A 20,204-nucleotide genomic window follows, 5' to 3' on the forward strand; every position below is an offset into this window, starting at 1 on the left:
AGCTGAGTGGTGGCCACTCTCCAAGCTGCCCACCGCCCAGTCCCCACCATACCCTATTGCCTCCCACACCCCAAGGACAGTGGGTACTGACTGATTTCTGTGGACACTCAGCTCACAATCCTGGGAGTACTGGAAGGCCCTGTCCTCCATCAGATAGGGCTCGTCTTCCTCTAGTTTCCATATGAGGGGTCATCTCCCTCTCCTTTGTGACAGCCTCAAACTGAGTGACACATTGCTGTGTCTTCCTGGTATACCCAACTCAGACCTCCAAGCCTCCTGACAAAGAGCCCTGGCTCCACATACAATGGGGCTTCCTCACCAAACCTGCCCCTTGAAGGAGTGATCTGAATCTTATTCCTAGGAAAAATGGAGCAGTTGTTATTCTGACAGAGGGCAAAGCCTTACACAAAAGGCATGGCATGTGGAGCTCTCGGTCCTAGGAGCTGCACAAGGGAGGTACTTGGTTGTGGGGGAGCAAGGGTCCTTCTGGGTAAACTGGCTGGCCTGACAGGGGTCACGGTACAGAAGACAATCGTGTGCTTCCTTGGAGAGAACAGGCCATCCCTCTGAAGGCAGGGGGATGACTCACATGGCCTGTGCTGGGTTCTCTCAGCCTTCAAAGACCATGATTGGTGGCTCCAAAAGGGATGTTTTGTGTTTTCTTTAGGTAGCAATGACCTCCCCCACCCCCAGCACATGTTTCCTCAAGGACACAGAGAGAAGGTCCTGGGACTCTTTGGCATTGGGAGATCGTTAAGCTGATTGGGGTCAGGGGCTGGTGTGGTGCATCTATAAGAGGTCATGAAAGGTGCACTTCTTGAGTGGGGGAGTGGGCCTCCCCTAGTGATATCGCCCAGGCTGAAATGGACGGAGCCCCCAGTAGGGTCACCTTGGGATACAGTGCTATGTTAGATATTGAAGCCATGGAAGCCAGGGTATTGCCATGCAGCCATCATGGCCAGCTAACCTTGAGTTGGCTACAAGCAGGTCACATGGCCTCAGCTGCCTTGAGCATGAGGAGGGAACATTTCGCCTGCAGGTGCAAGTAACAGAACATATAAGGAAGTACGAAAGTAGTAGATGCCTGGTAGTGGAAGCTCCCCAGGTTGATTGAGTAGGATCCAGTGCTATCTCATTGTGTCAGCCTCATGGCTGCAAAATGGCTGCCATTGCTTCAAGCCTTACCTCCTCACAGGGAAGCATCCAAAGATAGGAAGAAGAGGGCAAGGAAGAAGGGCTCTCCTTGTACCTCTGTCTTTGTACTGGGAAGGGAAGCCTTTTCTGGGATCCCTCCAACAGAAGTCTTAAAGAATGGGTCAAAAGGGACCCTTAGCTGGGAGGGAGTGTGGGAAAGTGAGTGTCAGTCATTTCCTGTCTCTGCTATGTCTTGACAGCATGAAGAAGGGGAGGAGAAAGGTTATTGGGTGGACAACAACCAGGCTACCCTGCCACAACTGTAGAATGGAGTCTGGACTGAGAATCTCAGGGGGTTGCTGGCAGATGCCCAAGAATACACCTTGTCTAAGCTTTGTTTGAAAGTGTTAGAATATTAAAGGTTAAGTTAGTCTACCTCCCCTGGCAAGTTTCCAGTTTTTCTTGCCCACCCAGTGGCCCCTATGAAGAGCCAGTGGTTCCATGTTGTGTCCTCATTTCATTACAATCCCCATCCCCATATCTTACCCTCAGAAAAGAAGGCATTTGATTTGAACAAATTCATCCTAAATTGTTAAGGCTGATAGGGCTCAGTCTTGGTCCATGTCTATGAACAAACAAGGGCTTGTTGACCTCAAAGAATGAATCATCAATCAATATTAGGTTTCCAGAGAGTGGGATTTGGAAAAGAAAAATATATTGCTTCTGGGGAGGGGTAGCAAATATGGGATGGAGGGAATCCTATCCTATGTTATTCCATTATTGCACAGCAAGAACATTTAGGAAACAGGAGTAGGGTAGAAGTAGCATTTATGGAGCATACAAGTATATTAATTCATTTAATTCTCACAGTGACCCTGTAAGATAGTGATTAGAATTCCTGCCTTATAGATGAGGAGAGAGAAGCTCAGGGAGGCTGTCAATCCGCCAAGGTCACACAGCTGGAAAGCGGCAGATTAAGGGTTCCAACACCAGGCCCATATTGCTCAGGGTCCCTGGTCCTAACCAGCCCCTGCATATCCTTGCCTTTTATCATCTTCATTTCAAGGGGCCCTGACTCACCCAGGGCCTCTGAGGGCCCAGTCAGAAATCACACAAAGACATTACTACCTGCATCTGAATGCCCTTATTTTCCCCAGGAGCCCACAGCTCCCAGTGGGGCCAAGCCTCATGGCAGTGCTATGCCCTTCAGTCAGCCAGCATGGGGAGGAGGAGAACAGGAGAGCTGATCAGGGGGGCAGAGGTGAGCAGCAGGTCTAAAGGGCCTCACTGTCCCTGGGCTGTCACAGCACAAGGGCCCAGTGACATTGGGGGGACCAAGCCAGGACCTCAATGTCCAAGACTTTGCAGGGCCTTTTCACCTGAGCCACCTGCAGGGGGCCTGGCAGAGCATCTTCTTTAGATGCAAAAAGAGGATTAGGAGAGAGGAAGGGACCCATCAATGCCCAGTGTCCCTGTGTGGCAGGGCCAGAGCTCAAAGCCAGGCCCTCCTGACTCATTCAGTTCTCATTCCAGCTTATCATAGTCTCAGAGTATTTCATCAGAGATTTATGAAGCACCTGCCTCAGGCCAGGCCCTGGGATAACCAGGGTGAGAGCAAGGCAAGGTCCCTGTTCCCACTGGGCCTCTGAACAATGACAGCTAGTGTGGAGGGACACTCTTGAAGCCAACCAAACAAAAAAATCATCTGCTGGTTGGAGTCTGTCCAAGGCTGCTGCCCACTGCTCATGAAGCACAGAGAGGGAAAGGATATTCCTGAGATCACATAGCAAGATAGTGGCTGAGCCAGGCCTCAAAACTGAGTCTCCCGATCCAAGCAGGGGAACTCTTGGGCCTACTTCACATTAACTTCAAAGTCCATTTTCTTTTCTGGATGTGGGACAATATTTTGGTTTTGGGCACAGACCACTTCGGGTGAGAAATACAGCCCTCCTGAGACTTTTCCTATAAGAAACATGCTGGGAAATTGACAGCATGTCTTCCGAAGAGTGGTCTGCGATTTTAATCCTGAAGCTACGTCTGACATGGAGCCACGTCTGCTCCTTGTTGCTCAGATTGCAGGGGACCCAGTGCTTCCCCTGTAAGGGAGGCCAAGCACATCATTCATGGTGTCTGGAGCCCTGGGTTCTCTTCTGGGCTGCCAGGCCCTGTGCAGGACCAGCCTGGGGGTGGGAGTGGGGTCTGTCCACGGTGTCTACAGTAGCCCCTTGGCAAAGACCCTCTCTCCCAAAGCCTGGACCTCCAGGAGCCCGTCCCAGTTAACTTGGAGCTTGGGTACCACTGATTCAACAGGAGGCAGAGTGATCAACAGCACAGGCTTTACTGCTGGATGGAGCTGGATCTGAATCCTGGCTCTGCCACTTACCACCTGTGTGACCTGGGGCAAGTCACCTCACCTGTCTGAGCTTCAGGAGTCCTTATCTATGAAATATAATATTAATAATATTCACAAGCAGACTTGTAGTACAACTCTCTTCCTATCTGAGGTTCCTATAGGTAGGAAAGTCGGAATTCCACTTGGTTATTAATAGTAATGTTAAATACAACAAATCAACATGTAGTTCAACTGAATTAAGAAACAGAAAATTCTGGGTAACAACAAATTTGGCAAATGCTTTTCCCTTCTGATTTATGCCTAGGTTAATTTTTTACATTTTTAACAAGTGTTTATATATAGCATTTACTAAGTGGCAAACTGTGCTAAGCGCTATGCAAATATTGACTCATTTAATCCTTGCAGCCACTCTCTGAGGCAGATACTATTTTCCAGACTTACAGATGAGGAAACTGAGGCACAGAGTAAGTAACTTGCACCAGGATATGCACCTGACCCATGGCAAGGCTGGGCTGCCAAGCCAATCTGTGTGGCCTAGGAGCTGTGCACATCACCACTTACTCCCCTCCTTTTCAGCTTTTTTCCTTCTGAAACACATTTTCCCATGTACAGTTGATCAGCTCAAAGGAAGAACACATCCTTTCTCTACCCAAGGACATAGTCAAGAGACTGTGTCATTGGGAGATAAAAGGCATGGAATCAAATCCCCACTCTGTCTCCTGCTCAGCTGTGTGATGCTGGCAAGTAATTCCCCCCTCCCCTGGGTCTCACTATCCTCATCTCTAAACTGGGCTACTGTCACCACCTACCTCTCAATTAGAGGGAAGTGAAATCAGCCATGGATGTGAAGTCTTTCTAGAGTCTTAAATGCACTGTTTGGGGCTTGGGGAAGTTAAATAGTCAGGATCATAAAGCTGGTTTTCACTAAAAAGTGTCCAGCACCTGCGAGTTGCCTTCCATTGTCTATGAGGATCCAGGAGACTCACAGTGAAACCAGCAAGCAAACAGCAGCCCCCGCCCACCCCCGCCATGGCAAGTGGTCATCCCATCCCATCCCACCCCTGGCCCTGCCTGGGCTCTTTGTCCAGGATTCAGGTGTGTTTACAATCAGATGCTAAAAGGCACAGCCCTCCCTCAATGCACAGCATCGATACCCATGTGGGTCGTAAGAGGATTTCTGCCTTTTGTTGCTTGGCAATATTTTGTTTAAATGAACTTATGCCAGGGATTAATATAGTTAGTGAGTTTAACTGCTTACTTGGCAGGAAGGGGAAAATGAACAGAGTTTGAAGAAATCTGGTGTGAAAACAGTTTTTAGAATGCGGGTGTGCAGATGAAGCTTAGGGGTGTGGGATGTGGAGCTGGACTCCGGAGAAAGTGCCCCTGGTTTTCATCCCCGCTGGGCTATTTCCCAACTGTGGGACCCTCCACCTGCTACCATCTCCTCGGACAAATAGCAGCCCCTACCACGGGGTGGGGAGGCGAGATACGGCCTGTGGCAAGATTGCACGATGCCAGATATTCAGCACATGCTCAGGAAATAAAGAGTCAGTGCCCTGAGCCGGCTCTGCATCCCGTGCCCCAGCACCCAAAGCGGGGCACATTAGCACATGGGAGGCCTTCAGTGAAAATGTGTCAAGTCAGCCAATGAATGGTAAATATAGTCAATCCTCATTCTTCACAGATTCCATGTTATTTATTAAATTCACCTACTTACTGAAATTTATTTGTAACCCCAAAATCAATACTCAGGGTGCTTTTGCAGTCATTTGAAGATATGTGCAGAGCAGTGAAAATTTTGACTCCCCCTAATGTGCAAGTTCCCAGCTGAGGCTGAACAAGGTGTCACTCCACCTTCTGGTTTCAGCTCTTGTATGGAAACAACTGGGCTTTTTTGCGGTCTACTTGGTGCCATGTTTTTCACGTTTTTGCACTTTTTTTGGTGACTTGGCTGTTTAAAAGGGCCCCCAAGTGCAATGCTGAAGTGCTGTCTAGGGTTCCCAAGCCCAGAAGGTTGTGGTGCATCTTGTGGAGAAAATGCATGTGTTAGAAGATGTTCATTCAGGCATGAGGTACAGTGCTATTGGCAGTGAATTTAGTGTTAACAAATCTGCAGTAGATATTAAATAAGAAATGCTCATAAAACAAAGTTCTGTACTGACCAGTTGATGAAAATACTATGAAGAGAGGTTCTCAGGAACCTCACCCTACATTGTCCCTGGGAGCAGTGGTTGGCTATTCACTAATTCAGTGTTCATGGAGACTTTATAGGACCTGCCTTGGTCCATGGGGCTGAGATTGAGTTTTAGTGTCTTGAGGGACCACATTGAAAGGGGACAGGGGAAGTCCTAGTAGACCTCACAGGCACACTCCCCTGCATGTTAATTATTTGCCAAAGCTTGGATGAGAGCTGTTCCCAGCTGCTATCCACTCTTTGGCCACCACCCAGTCTGGGACACCATTGTCTCTTGTCTGGACACTGGCATGACTGCCTCACTGCTGTCAGCCTCCCCTCTGGGCTTCCTATATCCATTCTCTACATTGCAGTGACCGGTCCCCTTACTCTTCGACTTTATGCCCTTTAATGGCTTCCCATTTTCCCCAGGAAAAAAACCGAAAGCCCTGCTGTGGCCCATGAGTTTCTGGGTGGTCAGGCCCCTGTCCACATCTTCAGCTTTATCTGATACCACACTGCTCCATGCTTTGTGCTCCAGTCACACTGGCTGCCTCTCTGATCCTTGAACACACTGCGCCCCTGCTGCTACACGGCCTTTGCACTTGCTAAACCTCTCTCCCTGTCTCATTACCCACTCCCCCACCTCCAACACCTATACCTGCTCACAGCCTGTGTGCCCTTCAGGTCTCAGCTCCCATCACTTTCCTGACAACCCTGCCCCAGAACAAAGTGGTCTCCATGATGTAGCCACCACCCCCATTACCCTTTCCCCTTCACAGAACATATCTCAGTGATGTTTCACATTTACTTGAATGACCATTTGGTAAATAATCATCTCCCAGACTTTAAATTCTACAAGATCAGACATCAGGGCTGCCTTGGCTCACCACTGAGTCCCCAGAGCAGAGGAGAGGGCCTGGCACAGTGTAGATGCTCAATAAACTTAGTAAGTGAGCAAACAGCCTTTCCCATGTTGCCCGTGGGGGCAAATCCTACTGGACAAGATCCAGGCTCTCCCTTGCAGTTCACAGATTGGAAGGACTATGAGCTAACATCTGTGGAGCCCAGCCACGTACATGGATGATCTTTAATTTTCACAACCATCCAACAAAGTAGAGAGCTAGCTAATACGTCCCCATACTGGAAGAAAATGATGATAAGGCTCAGAGAGATGGGAGAAGTGGCTCAAGGTTGCATAGCTAAGGGGCACCTGGGTGCTCAGTTGGTTAAGTGTCTGCCTTCAGCTCAGGTCATGATCTCTGGGTCCTGGGATCGAGTCCCATGTCAGGCTCTTTGCTCAGTGGGGAGTCTGCTTCTCCATCTTGCTCTTCCCCTTCACCCCGTTCATGCTCCGTCTCTCTCTCTCTCTCTCTCTCTCATAAATAAAATAAAATCTTAAAAAAAAAAAAAAGATTGCATAGTTAAGAAGGGTCATGGGCAGGATTTGCACCCAGGCCTGGCTGACCTGTGGTCTGAGCCTCCCCCTCTAGCCCTTACATTGTCTTCTCACCTTTGGGCTGCCCACACCCTGCACATGACAGTTGTATGTGTGAATGGATCCATCATTTAGGGGACTGAGGACTTGACCTCATGTCACCAGCCTTTCTGATGTCTTCTCGTTTGAATACACTAGTCTTAAAAGCAGAGCAAGATGGAATATACTGGTTTCAAAGGCATTGTGGATTCTATTCTCAGGGGCTACTTGATTGTCTGGCTGCCTTTAGCACATCACTTTGCCGAAAGGTGCTCACCTCTTAAGGAAGCCAAGTCCAACTGATGGATGCAGTGCCTGCTGGCAGCATTGGACATGGTCTAGGATGCTTTGGCCTCTGGTAGTTCCCGGGGGGTCCACAGGATGCTGAGATAGTAGGACTCGTTGGATTCAACCCCTTTATTTTACACATGGGGAAACAGGCCCAGGATAGGGAGGGAATTCTTCCAAGATCAGAGAGTTTCAAAAGCAAAATGAAAAGCTGAGGCTCTGGCCTCCCTGGGCAGTATTGCTCATCTTTGCCTTGAGGTCAGGAAATGCCAGGAAAATGTTTGTTCTCTACCAGTCTATTATGGTATCTGAAATTTCACCATTAATTCTTTTGTCTTAGAGAAATTTTTGCTAGTTCTCTAACAGAATGAAAATACCCTTGGATGGGTTGAAGAGAGGAGGGATACCCTAAGTCATCAGCCAAACAATTTATTCATTCATGTCTTCATCCATCCATCTATCCCCTTGTCTCTCCATCTGTATTTCCATCCTTACCTGATTCTCCGTCCATCCATCCATCCACCCATCCACCCCATGGCTCTCCCATCCATTCATCCATCCATCCATCCATCCATCCAACCCTTCCCCTTCTCTTTCCATCTATATCTCCATGTATCCACTTATCTGTCTTTCCCCTCACCCATTCACCCACCCACCCACCCCTTTTACCAGATTCCCATTGAACACCAATTCTGTGAATGGCTACATGGAGTAAAAAGATGAAGAGTCTCAGTTCTAGTCTCTGCAGAGCCCCCCATACCCTGGAGGCAGCAGATCTGTAAAGCCACATTTCTCCTGCACTGTGAGGACCACACTAAGGGAGGTGTTGACAGCTTGGCTTTACAAAGAAGAGATGACCAAGCAGAAAGTGTCTGGAGACCCTGGGCCTGAGTGCATCACCCCAGCTCTTGCTCTTCATTGGCTGTGTATCCTTGGGTAAGGCCCTTCCCATCTGGACTCAGCGTACCCATCTTTGATGTGGGCAGGTGGACTCAATGAATGTTTCCCAGACTCAGTCATTCATATACCTCCCTCCACACCTGTAGATGAGATCGCCTGTACTGAAAAGTACTTAATGTTTTTATTCAAACGAGCTCCTTTTTTTAACCAAAATACATTTTAGGATGAAGCCTTATTGATACCATAAATGGAAAAAAAAATGGTAACAGCTGTCATAAATAGAAAGTAACTGTAAAAATACTTGAAAAAGGAAGGCAAACTGCTAATGTTGTTAAATTCTACATAGACCTTGCTTCTCAGCGATGGAGGCCAGCTCTCCTTGGTTGATAGAGAACTTAGCAAACTCTGGAGAGGTGTTAAATATAAGCTAGGACCCAACAGAGACTCTCCCCTTGGAATAACCATTCCTTGGGGAGAAGCTTCCTTGCAGTCTGCTTCAAAATCAAGGAGTGGCAGTGGAGGTAGGGGCTACTCCTGCCCCAAAGCAGGAAACTGCTTTGGAAGCATCAGGCCAGGTGCCATCCTGGCCACTTTCTTCTAAGCCCTCCCAATATGCCCTGGGCCCGGCCTCTCTTGAGAACTCACACCTCCCCTTCAAGCCTCCCAGGAGCCAAGGGTCAGGCCATGAGCCGGAATCTGTAACTCAAACCAGGTGGTATCTGCTTCAAATCCTGACCGAGGAGGGAAACCAATATGGAAATCTGAAGCTGTCCCATTCCAGGGCTTGGCGAGAGTCAGGTGCTGCCTGTCACTCAGAGAGGGCCCTGACCCATTCTAATCTTACCTTCTGCCACCAGACTCCGCCACCACATCTCCACCACCCCTCATCCTTGACCCAGGGTCCCCAAAGGCCACGACAGTGTAGAGTCCCCAGCCTGTAGCCTTTCTGAATTTCCCTGTGGCATTAACAGGTATGATCAGAACACAGTGTCTCTCACTCATGCCAAGGCCTAAAGTGCCTAAGTAAGTCTTCACACCCTTGGAAGATGGGTGGCCTGGTGGATGGAGCCAGAAGACCCAGGTTTGGGTTGTGTTGTGCTCTGATGGCTCCCTGCATGTCCTCACCTCTGAGTTTCTGGTTGCTGCTGAGCCTCCTCCAGCAATACTGACATCAAGAGTATTATTTACTGGAAAAAAATGTTCCATTTTCGATTCAGATTTCAGAAGGATATTTGAAATCTTAAAGCTGCTGCCAGCTCTGTTGAGGGACACAAAAAAGCCCACTTTCTCATCTAGCCTTGGCTCCAGCCTGGGGCCATGGCAGAGAGAGGTCATCTTTGCACCAACCAGCCCCTACCCCCAGATCTGAAAGGCCACGCCAGAATTGCCCAGAAGGGGGAAAACACAGCACTGGGCATTGCCTTAGAAAGTGCTTTTTCTCTCTAGTTAATAGTTATGGTCTCATAGGTGGGTCGTGCAATTCTTTCTTTCCTTCTTCCCTCCCTCCCTCCCTCCCTCCCCCCCTTCCCCCCTCCCTCCCTTCCTTCCTTCCTTCCTTCCTTCCTTCCTTCCTTCCTTCCTTCCTTTCTTCTTTCCTTCCTTCCTTCCACCAGGGCTGGAGGAGGCAGGACATGAGCTAGAAAGTCCAGAGCCCCTGGGACCTAATGACTTATGACTTTATTGACTAAACAGAACTGAGAATCAGATACACCCTAATTGATGCCCAATTTGCATAGAGAGAAGTTCAGGCTGGGCAAGACTTCCCACTGGAAATTAGTCCCTGAATTCACAAAGGGTGGAAGTACTTGGAAGTATATTTTCTAGGTCCCCTCTTCCGAGAAGCCTCCCCTGGTTGCTACCCCCAAGTCAAAATGATCCCTCCCCCAAAATTCTCACTCCAGGTGTTTTGTAGAACCATTTTACCCTTACTCCATTCTTTCTTACAAGTTTTGTGTTAGCCAGTGTGAGATCCTCACTACTTTATAAGCAGTTTGAGAGCAAAGCTTGTGGTTTATTCTTCCTTGCATGGTCAGCATTTTTCAGAAACTCACTGTGCACTGGACACAGCGCTCCGTGTTTTCCCTGCATCCTCTCCATTTTACCTTCACCACTGCCCCTCCCCCGCAGTAGCTGTTTCTATCCCCATCTTACAGAAGAAAAAACTGAGGCTCAGGACGTTGAAGTGACTTGCTCAAGAAAACGGGCCAGTAAATGATGAAGCAGACACTTGAATGTGGGCCCTTGTTTCCCTTTCTTGGCTGCTTGTGAAATTGGGCTGACTGAGTCGTAGATAATCCCACAGGCATGCTGCTGTCCTGGGGCAGTGACCCGAAGCCTGGTCTGTCCTCTCTCTGCAAGGCTGGGGTTGGAGCCCCCACATAGCAACCATGCTCCAAGCTCAGTTCTGTCTCAGCTTGTAGACTGTAAGAGGATCCAGGGTGTGAAGTGGGGTCACCTGCAATTTAGAAGGGCAGGAGGTGTAGACTGACAGCTGGCATGGTCTTCAGGCTCCCATACCCACTGCCCCTGTGCCCAGACTCACCCCAGGCCTTCTGGAGTCCTTGTCTCACTCCCCCTCATGTCACTCCAGAACTTTCCAGTTGGGGGGCTGCTGGTTTCCCCACCAATCACTCTCCATCTCAGCATTCACGTTTATTTGTGGGCAGAAAAAACTTGGACACAGAGTTCACAGCTGTTGTTGGTATGGATGAAATTTTAACAGTGTTGACACCGAAGAACCATTCTCCCTGCAGTTCTGGTTTGGACCAGGGGCTGGGGTCAGTCCCCTTTCTTCTGTAATTAAAAATTCACCAGCAAGGACAGCTTGCTCATCAATCTTTCATCTCAACAGTCTCTGTTGGAGAAGATGGGGGCACCACTGATGAGGCATGACTGGCTGCCCAGAGCTCCAGACCTTGCTACCATGTGCATGAGTTCAGGGCCTTGGGTGGGAAGCAGGTGGGTCCAGCTGAGCCTGGGGGGAGCCCCTTGAACATCACCAGAAGGGTACTGGGCATGACAGGTGGCCAGTGCTGAGCTTTCCCCCTCCTATGACCTGAAGGCATTGGGAAGGAGCCAACAGAGGGTCAGAAAAGTGAATGTGTGGAATAAAATGGTCAGGAGGCATCTAAATAACCACAGGGCTAGTCTTAGCCAATCAAAACTCAAAAGTTGCTAAGAGTAGATCCTAAATGTTCTCACTACAAAAAACAAATGGTAATTATGGGACAGGATCTACAGATATACATGTTACTTAACCCCAGGGTGGCAATCATTCTGCAACTTATAAGTGTATCAAATCAATGTGTTGTAACTTACACAATGTTATATGTCAATCATATCTCAAGCTGGAAATATAGATATGATACATCTTCCATGTTTTAGCCAAGTATAAAAAGTTAATGGAAACTCTCCAGTTAAAACAAAACAAAACAAAACACCACAACAAAAACAAACAAACAAAACCTTAATGGGATAATATGTGTGAGGACCTCAGTATAGGGCCACCCTAGAGAAAGCATCCTAGTCCCTGTTGCTAGTTATTATAATTGTTGTCAATGTTGTTGCCTCTGTTCTAGAACTTACCTCCTGTGCTGGTTTAAGGCACGTTAGGTAACTTCTCTGGGACTCAACTTCCTCATCTGTAACATGTGAATTCTAACAGTACCTGCCTCCGATAGTTGGGGTGAGGAGTAAATGAACTGGGGATCCCTCAGTGTTGTAAAATCGCCTTTGAGCAAACCCAGCCTGACATCAGTCTCCTGGCCTGGTCAAGCCCTGGTGGGATAGGTTGGTGGGCGAACCAGACACTGGCTCTGCCACTTTCTGGCTGTGTGGCCTATGCAAGCCCACCCATCTCTTGGCCTCAGTTTCTCCATCTGTACAAAGCAGATGCCAGAGCAGGTGATCTCCTGAGTCAGCTCTGGTTCTGGCTTCTATGAAATTGTGCACATGGCTGCCTCTTGTCAGGCTCAAGTTTTTCCCAGAAGAGTTTTAGGGAGGGGAGTTCTCAGGTGACCACTTTGTCTCCATGACTGCTCTGTGTCAGCCTCATGCTTGTAGGTTCCCTGCAGCTCTGCTCCCGGCCTCTGTGAACTCTGGGCTGGCTGTCTTTCCAGGAAGGGGACAGTCTGGTTCCATAGTGAGAGGAATTTGAAGAGTGTCCAGTGGAAGAGAACAGGCAGAGGTGGCAAGAGGACCTTAGGGCGTGGGCCGGGTTCCAGGTGCTGGGGGATGGCTGAGCAGGGCTCAGTCCAGGTGAGCAGAACGGAGACATGTCAACTAATGAGTCGTTAGGGTGGCACTGAGCTCCTGACACTTGGTAGGACCTGGTTAGCCTTGGCTCAGATTCTGAAGGATGTGGGTCCTAAGGATGAACAGGGTGTAGAGAGGCAGGGCCACTGTGCTGGACATCTGCCGCTTGCCCCTTGAGACGACTCTCCACCCTCTCCTCACTGCCCTGTGCCCTAGGAGATGACCTGTAGTCATCAGTGCGCTTCCTCCCCTCTCTGGCTTCCTGTTGGCTTTGGCCAATGGGGAGTTCTAGCAGGAGATAAAGTGAGGGGGCTGGGGAGAAATGTTAGGGTATTTAGTCTCCAGCTCTCTCCTTCAGGATCACCTTGGGGTGGCTGCTTGCCTTGACCCCAGGTGACAACTCCTGCCGGGCGTCCTCTCTGTGCCTGGGTCTAGAAACCATTCCCTCTTCCCACTCCCTAGAGGTGGTGGTAGCAGAATCCCCACCTCTGCTCCCCCCAAGGAAACTGCACCACTCCTGCCCACACTTTTGTGAAGAGGTCCTTTATTAAGCCTTCAGGATCCTGCCTGGTTCAGCCCCCCAGAGCTGCAGAGCAAGGGTACTGGAAAGGGATGCAGGAGAGGAGGCAGCAGGGCCCCCACCAAAACCATGTCTGGAATCTGACTCCATCTTCTTACCCTTGATTACTCTGAGGGACCAACCTGGCATTCTCCCTCCAGACTTCTGGTTCATGTGTCTGGACCAGGAGAAGGGAAGGGAGGGGAGGGAGCCCAGGCCGCTCTGAAAGGGGAGCACACCTGGGCTGTGCAGTCCTGACAGCAGACCCCCCCCCCCAGCAGGGACGTCACCGTCAAGCACTCACGGGGGCCAGATAGGTTGGGATTGGGGAGGATTTGTGGACCTGAGCAAGCAGCTGACGTGGCTCCAGCCCATTGCTGGCCTGCTGGCCCGTGGCCCAGAGGTGCAGCTGTCCCCAGAGGAGTCAGAAAGCCGGACTTGTGCATGAAATCCCTCAATTTCTAAATACCGGGATCAGTTCAAATATTAAATTTTAAACAACCAGATCTGAATCTGGCCACCGGTTTGTGACCTGGAAAATACAAGTCCCTCCGACAGACCTTTCTGATCTCCGTCTCGTTTGCTCGTAGGTTTCCCACACCCGGAGTGCAGACTGAGAGCAGCCCAGGAGATAGGTGAGTGTGAGAGCCAAAACCCCTGGTTCACCTGGAGGGACTCAGGGACCCACTCACACCTGGGCACATACTTCGGCACCATTACTGGACCCGGTTTAGAAATGCCTGATTTGCAGACCATGTGTCTGTACCACCTCCACTCTCCCCACCCCTACTGCCCTGCCACCCCAGCCCTTCCTAACCCTCTTCCCAGCACCGGAGCTCTCAGCAGGCGCTCCCCAAAACCTGTGGGTAGCAGTGGAGGAGGAGGGAAGCCAGAAGCAGAGCTGAAGCTGCAGTTTGGGCCTATTTCCTGAATGTGATTTCCCCACTTCCCAGTCCCGCATAGGGCCTGTGTGTGACCACTGTACCTCGGTGTGATATTCTGCCAAAATACAGGGGCACCTGGATTAGTATATGGTCTTTTGCAGTAAAAAGCAATATTCTTGTGTGGGTTACAGGGCTATCATATCAGTCATTCATACTTTAGTATCTTTTAATGCCATCTGATTATTTTTTGGTCACTACCTTGCTGGGGTCAGCCACACTGAGGGGTTTTTTGATTTTGGAATTGAGAAGGAAGAGCCCTGCACAGAGGCTGGGGCAGCCAGGGTAGGGCCAGGGGCAACAAGGGTCTGGGGGTCTGCCGAGGACGTTTCTGGTAGCTTAGTGACTGTGTGGAGCTGGCTCTGGGAGTGCCATCTTTGGCCCCTCTCCTGGGTGGGTAAGTACTCTGGGGTCTGTGACCTTTACCACCATGATATCCCTGGGAAAGCATGCCCTCAACTCTAAATCATCTGTTTACAAACATTTGGAGACCAAGCCCCTTGCTTGAGGGACTGTCTGGGAGTTCTCTGGAACACGCCAGCTTGATTCCCTGCCAATGGCCTGGGGCTGCTACTTCCCCAGCATCCTGGGAGAAATCATCCTTCCTCTGGGTGGCTGTGTGTGGAGCTGGCTTCACTCCTAGGTGGAATCAGCAGTTGCCCCAGGGTATGATCGGATAGAGCGTGTTCGGATAGAGCCCTCCCTACCCAACATCCCCTCCCGCCCACTTGTCACACTGCCCAAATCACCATCTGGGTCACTCTTTGGGAGAGGATGAGGAAGAAGCTTTGGAAACTTCCATCAAAATGACAACTGAAGGTTAGTAGTGGTTATTTCCAAATTGTGAGAGGATACGCAATTTGAGTTTTCTGTGTTTTCCATTTTATGTATCAAACACATGCTACTTTGATATTCTCCCCACCACCACCCCCGGATCCTGTCCGGGGTGGTCTAGTGACCCAAGGTTTCTTGTGTTCATTGTAGAAATTATCTGACCAGATTGGCTCCAGCCAGTAGCTGGGCCTCAGGGAACTGGGATGTGGGACAGGTAAATTTTGATGGAGAAGCAAAAGGTGAAGCTGGGGAAGGATTAGGAGCTGTCAGAGGTGAACATGGTCTCCTCCAATTCTGCTGCAGTGGTGAGCTAGAGAGCCAAATCATGACCTTTTTTTTGAAAATAAAGTGGACTTGGTTTGTTCCCTCAGTCAAAGCTCCACCTTCTTCCCTTTCCTTGCTAAGTAAGCAGGCTCTCACTTGAAGGGAAACTTCATTGTAGCCAGGGATGGACGTCATTCTGTTGCATTGACTGTGGCCAGATAAGCTAGGTTTTCTTTATTCTTTCTTTCTTTGCTTTTTTTTTTTTTTGAGATGTCTAAAATTACAATACAGACTCTAGGGAGCTTTCAATATGTGTGGTCAGAAATTGATAAATTCCCTAAAGTGGCATAATTTACTAGAGAGTTTTAAGAATTTTTAAAAGTTTCCTCTTTCAGAATGTAAGTAACCAGTAATTCCACTTCTGGGAAATTTGCCCTGAGGAAATAGCCTAAGATGTGTACAAAGATTTATCTACAAGGATGCTTATCACAGCATTATTTATGTTTGTCAAAAAATAGAAAACAGTGTGTGTATCCAGCAGCGGGGGACTGGGGGAGCCCATTTTGGCACATGCAGATAGTGGAAGATTCTGGGCAGCCACTGAATATGGTTTGAGATGAATTTTTAATAATGTAGGGGAAAATGGTCATGTTTCAGTGTTATGTGAAAAGACGATTTGCCAAAATTTATCCTGACTACATTTTTTAAAAAATGGGTAGAAAGAAACAAGTAAGCAAGGTAGAGAGCAGAGAAAGAAAGAAGATTGGAGAAACAGATACCAAAGTGTGTGTATGTCGGGGGGTTAACAGGTGACCTATTTTCTGCTTTGTGCTTTTCTGCATTTCTAATTTTCCACAGTGGAATGTTCACTGTTTCTCAAAGAGCAGTTACAATTAAGAAAAAATTCCCTATCCCCCCCACCCGGGTGTGTGTGTGTGTGTGTACATTTTGTCAGTCTGCTGTATAGAAAAAAATTGTTATATTGTTACTTTTCATTCTAAAGCATTCTTTTCCTTATAACATTTTTTTAAACTAAAACCAATGTCAGTGCCACATAATGCTCTTCCATCCCTTGAACTGTGGTTCTGAGAGAGCTGGTTTTGGGGGCTGTATTAGTTTATTAAGAGAGGCATAATAAAATACCACAGACAGAGTGGCTTAGACAATGGAAGTTAATTATCACACAGTTGTGGAGGCCAGAAGTCTGAGATCAAGGTGTCAGCAGGTTTGGTTTCTTCTGAGGTCTCTTTCCTTGGCTAGATGGCTGCCTTCTCCCTGTGTTCTCGTATGGTTAGTCATACCTCTGTCTGCGTTGTCTGTGTCCTAATCTCCCCTTTTTTTTTAAGGTGAATTTAATTTTTTTATTATTAACATATAATGTATTATTTATTTCAGAGGTACAGGTCTGTGATTCATCAGTCTTACACAATTCACAGTGCTCACCATAGCACATACCCTCCCCAATGTCCATCACCAGCCACCCCATCCCTCCCACCCCTCTCCACTCCAGCAACCCTCAGTTTGTTTCCTGAGATTAAGAGTCTCTTATGGTTTGTCTCCCTCTCTGGTTTTGTCTTGTTTCATTTTTTCCTCCCTTCCCCTATGATCCTCTCTTATTTGTCAAATTCCTCATATCAGTGAGGTCATATGATAATTGTCTTTCTCTAATTGACTTATTTCACTTAGCATAATACCCTCTAGTTCCATCCATGTCATTGCAAATGGCAGGATTTCATTTTTTGATGGCTGCACAATATTCCTATGTGTGTGTGTGTGTGTGTGTGTGTTGTGTGTGTATACACACATCTTCTTTATCCATTCATCTGTGGATGGACATCTGGGCTCTTACTATAGTTTGTCTATTGTGGACATTGCTGCTATAAACATTGGGGTGCAGGTGCCCCTTCAGATCACTGCATTTGTATCTTTGGGGTAATTGCCCAGTAGTGCAATTGCTGAGTCAGCTTTTTGAGGAACCTCCATACTGTTTTCCTAATCTCCCCTTCTTAAAAGGGACACCATTCTATTGGATTAGGACCCACCTTAAGGACCTCATTTTACGGTAATTACCTCTTTGGAGACACTGTCTCCAAACACAGCTACATTCTGAGGTCCTGAGTGTTAGGACTGCAACACATGAATTTGGGGGTCACACTTCAGCCTATAACAGGGACAGTCTATTCCCAGTGACTGTGGCCAGTATTTTGCAGAGCATGGAACTTAAAGCTGGAGTGGGAGCTGGGATATTGATGGAGAAGACATTGTCCCTGCCTTTAGGAGGCCCCCAGGGAGGTGTGACGCAGACACTGAACGCAAGCACCTCAACTCTCCAGCAAGACCCAGCAGCAAGAGTACGATCATTCCTGGTTGTGTCCAGCCACCACAGATTGGCTGCTGAAGGTCAAGGCAAAAGAAAGAGTTGAGCATACAAAAAGATAATTTTATTAAGAAATTCTCAAGCACATCTACTGTGGTGAGAACCAGCAAGTTGGCTACGAACAATCAAATCATTCAAATGGACTTCTGGACATTAAAACTCAAAATTTTTAAATAATTTTTCTAAGCATCAACTCAAAAGTGAAACTGATTTATCAGATCAATGGTGGAGAAAAGGAACAGATGAGCAAGTTGGATGTGGGAGGTTGTGGGTGTTGAGTTTAGTAGAAGCAAAGATGATTAGGTTGGAGAGTAGTGTGAGAGCTGGAGAGAGGCTGAGGCAGGCATCCAATGGCAGGCACCTTAGATTTAAGTGGAAGGTAGTAGGGAGCTGCAGCAGGCTCTGGAGCAAAGGTGGAGCAGAATGAGAACAAAAGTTAAGAGAGACTGCAACAGAAAATCTAGTTAGGTAGTCTTTGCTGAAGTGCTGGGATGAGGGTAGGGTCTTGATATAAGTTCTAAAAGTGGAGCTGCAGAGGAAGACTTGGGAGATGTTTGCACTATTTCATTTTTCCGGGCCTTTTTCCATGCCCTTCCCTCTGCTTCATCTCCAGCGTGGCAAGTTCTTAAGCATCCTTTAAGGCCCCATTCACGGAGCCCCTCTACTCTGAAGCTTTTCTTAACCTTACAGACAGACATTCCTCTTGGGCTCAGCCCCCCATTAGAGCACTGACATAACCTGTCATGGGGATCTGCACATCTCCCTGTTCACTGCCAGGCTTCACTGGGCTGAGAAGTGGTTCTCAGTGAGTGTGGGTGGGGTAAGATTGGTGATATAGTCAGTGGTTGGATGTAAGCTGCATAAGTAGTTGGAGCATAAGAGATTCAAAAATGGGGTGCCTGGGTGGCTCAGATGGTTAAGCGTCTGCCTTCAGCTCAGGTCATGATCCCAGGGTCCTGGGATCGAGCCCCACATCGGGCTCCTGGCTCAGCGAGGAGCCTGCTTCTCCCTCTGCCTCTGCCTCTCTCCCTGCTCATGCTTTCTCTCTCTCTCTCTCTGTATCTCTGTGTCTCAAATGAATAAATAAAATCTTAAAAAAAAAAAAAAGATTCAAAAATGATTCCAAGGTGAGTCTGTAAAATTTTACAAATTATCAAGTTACTATTATGAGTGTGGCACTGGTGAGAGAGGAGTGACTTGGTCCCCACCCTCATGGAGCTTATAGCCTAAAGTGGGTAACAAAATAATAATGATAAAATGATGAATGCTGTGAAGCCCCCAGTCTGCTAGGAGAGCCTGATGGTGGGGGAGGGGTGGTGGAATCAAGGTGGGCTTCCTTGAGGAGGTGCTTATTTGAGGTGAAATTGGAGAATATATGAGGATGCATCTGTCTGAGCAGGTCATAGATGTTCGATGATGGACCAAGATGAAGGTGAGGAAAAGGGAAGCCCAAATAAGGAGAAAAGGGATTCCTGCAAAGGTACTGTCTGTGCAGAGATCCTGCAGTGAGGGAGAGGCTTTGGAAATGCAGAAGCTGAGCATGCCCAGAACACAGAGAGTAAGGGGGCTGCTGGTGAGATGAGAGGTGAAGGCAGGAGGACAGCATCATAAGGCCACCATTGTCAAGGTTTGGATGGTAGTCTGAGAACATCAGGAATCCACCCGAGGCTTATAGTCAGGGAGCGATGCGAACAGATTTGTGTTTTTTGTTTTTTTAAGATTTTATTTATTGATTTGCTAGAGAGAGAGAGAGCGAGTGAGAGTACAAGCAGGGGGAGTGGCAGGCAGAGGTAGAAGCAGGCTTCCTGCTGAGCAAGGAGCCCAGTGCGGGGCTCGATCCCAGGACCCTGGGATCATGATCTGAGCTGAAGGCGGCCGCTTAACCAACTGAGCCACTCAGGCGTCCCAGATTTGTGTTTTTAAAAGACTGCTCTGGCTGCTGCTATGCCAAGCATGGATGGCTAGGAGCAGGAGGGGGATCAGCGGGAGGCTGATGCAGTTGTCCAGGCAAGAAACGGTGGTCACCTTGCCTCGATGGTGGCTGTGGATGATGAGAAGGAGACAGAAGGGAATGACTGTCAAGATGTGGACAGAAAGAGAGAGAGAGCAAGGATGACTCCAGGTGTGGATTTAGGCAAGGGCAGAGAATAGGACATTTGCAGAGATATTTGGGGGTGCTTTTGCCAGACTCTCACCCCACACTGAGCTCCAACATTCCAACCGCCGGCCCCTGAGTGGGCTTGTCACTCGCTGTGACACCAGCACGTCGGCCAGCGGGGACGGCAGGACCTCAAGGTCCAGAGAGGTGAAGGGGCTGCCTGCCCGAGACCCAGGGGCCAGACAGGGACCTAGGACAGTGCCCAGCATCCCAGAGTTCTTGGGGGATGGTTGATTAAGAAAATCTGACCCACCAAGCAGAAAAACTGGGTTTAGCATTTTCCTCTGACTCAGCAAAATCTCCTCTCTCAGTACCTTTCCTGGGAGACTGAAAATCCACCATTATTCCTAGACATCCACTCGGTACTGACTCTTTATTCCTTGTCCAAATGTCCTGAGACTTCCTTCCCTGATAGATATTAACACAGGCATAAACTAAATAACATTAAATGGGCCTTCTCCAATCTGCCTCTCATGGGACCCTCACAGTGAT

At 48.4% G+C, this 20,204-nt stretch overlaps 1 long non-coding RNA gene across 1 annotated transcript in view; it reads left to right on the forward strand.

The window, feature by feature from the left end:
- Positions 1–8,344: 8,344 nt before the first annotated feature.
- Positions 8,345–20,204, forward strand: part of LOC123325110 — a 75,469-nt gene continuing 63,609 nt past the window's right edge. The window contains exons 1-2 of the long non-coding RNA XR_006540227.1: positions 8,345–8,361; positions 13,729–13,773. This is a non-coding gene — a long non-coding RNA (uncharacterized LOC123325110). The remainder of the gene's footprint in view (positions 8,362–13,728; positions 13,774–20,204) is intronic.

The sequence above is a fragment of the Neomonachus schauinslandi genome, chromosome 1 (genome assembly GCF_002201575.2).
Source record: "Neomonachus schauinslandi chromosome 1, ASM220157v2, whole genome shotgun sequence".
Lineage (NCBI taxonomy): Eukaryota > Metazoa > Chordata > Mammalia > Carnivora > Phocidae > Neomonachus > Neomonachus schauinslandi.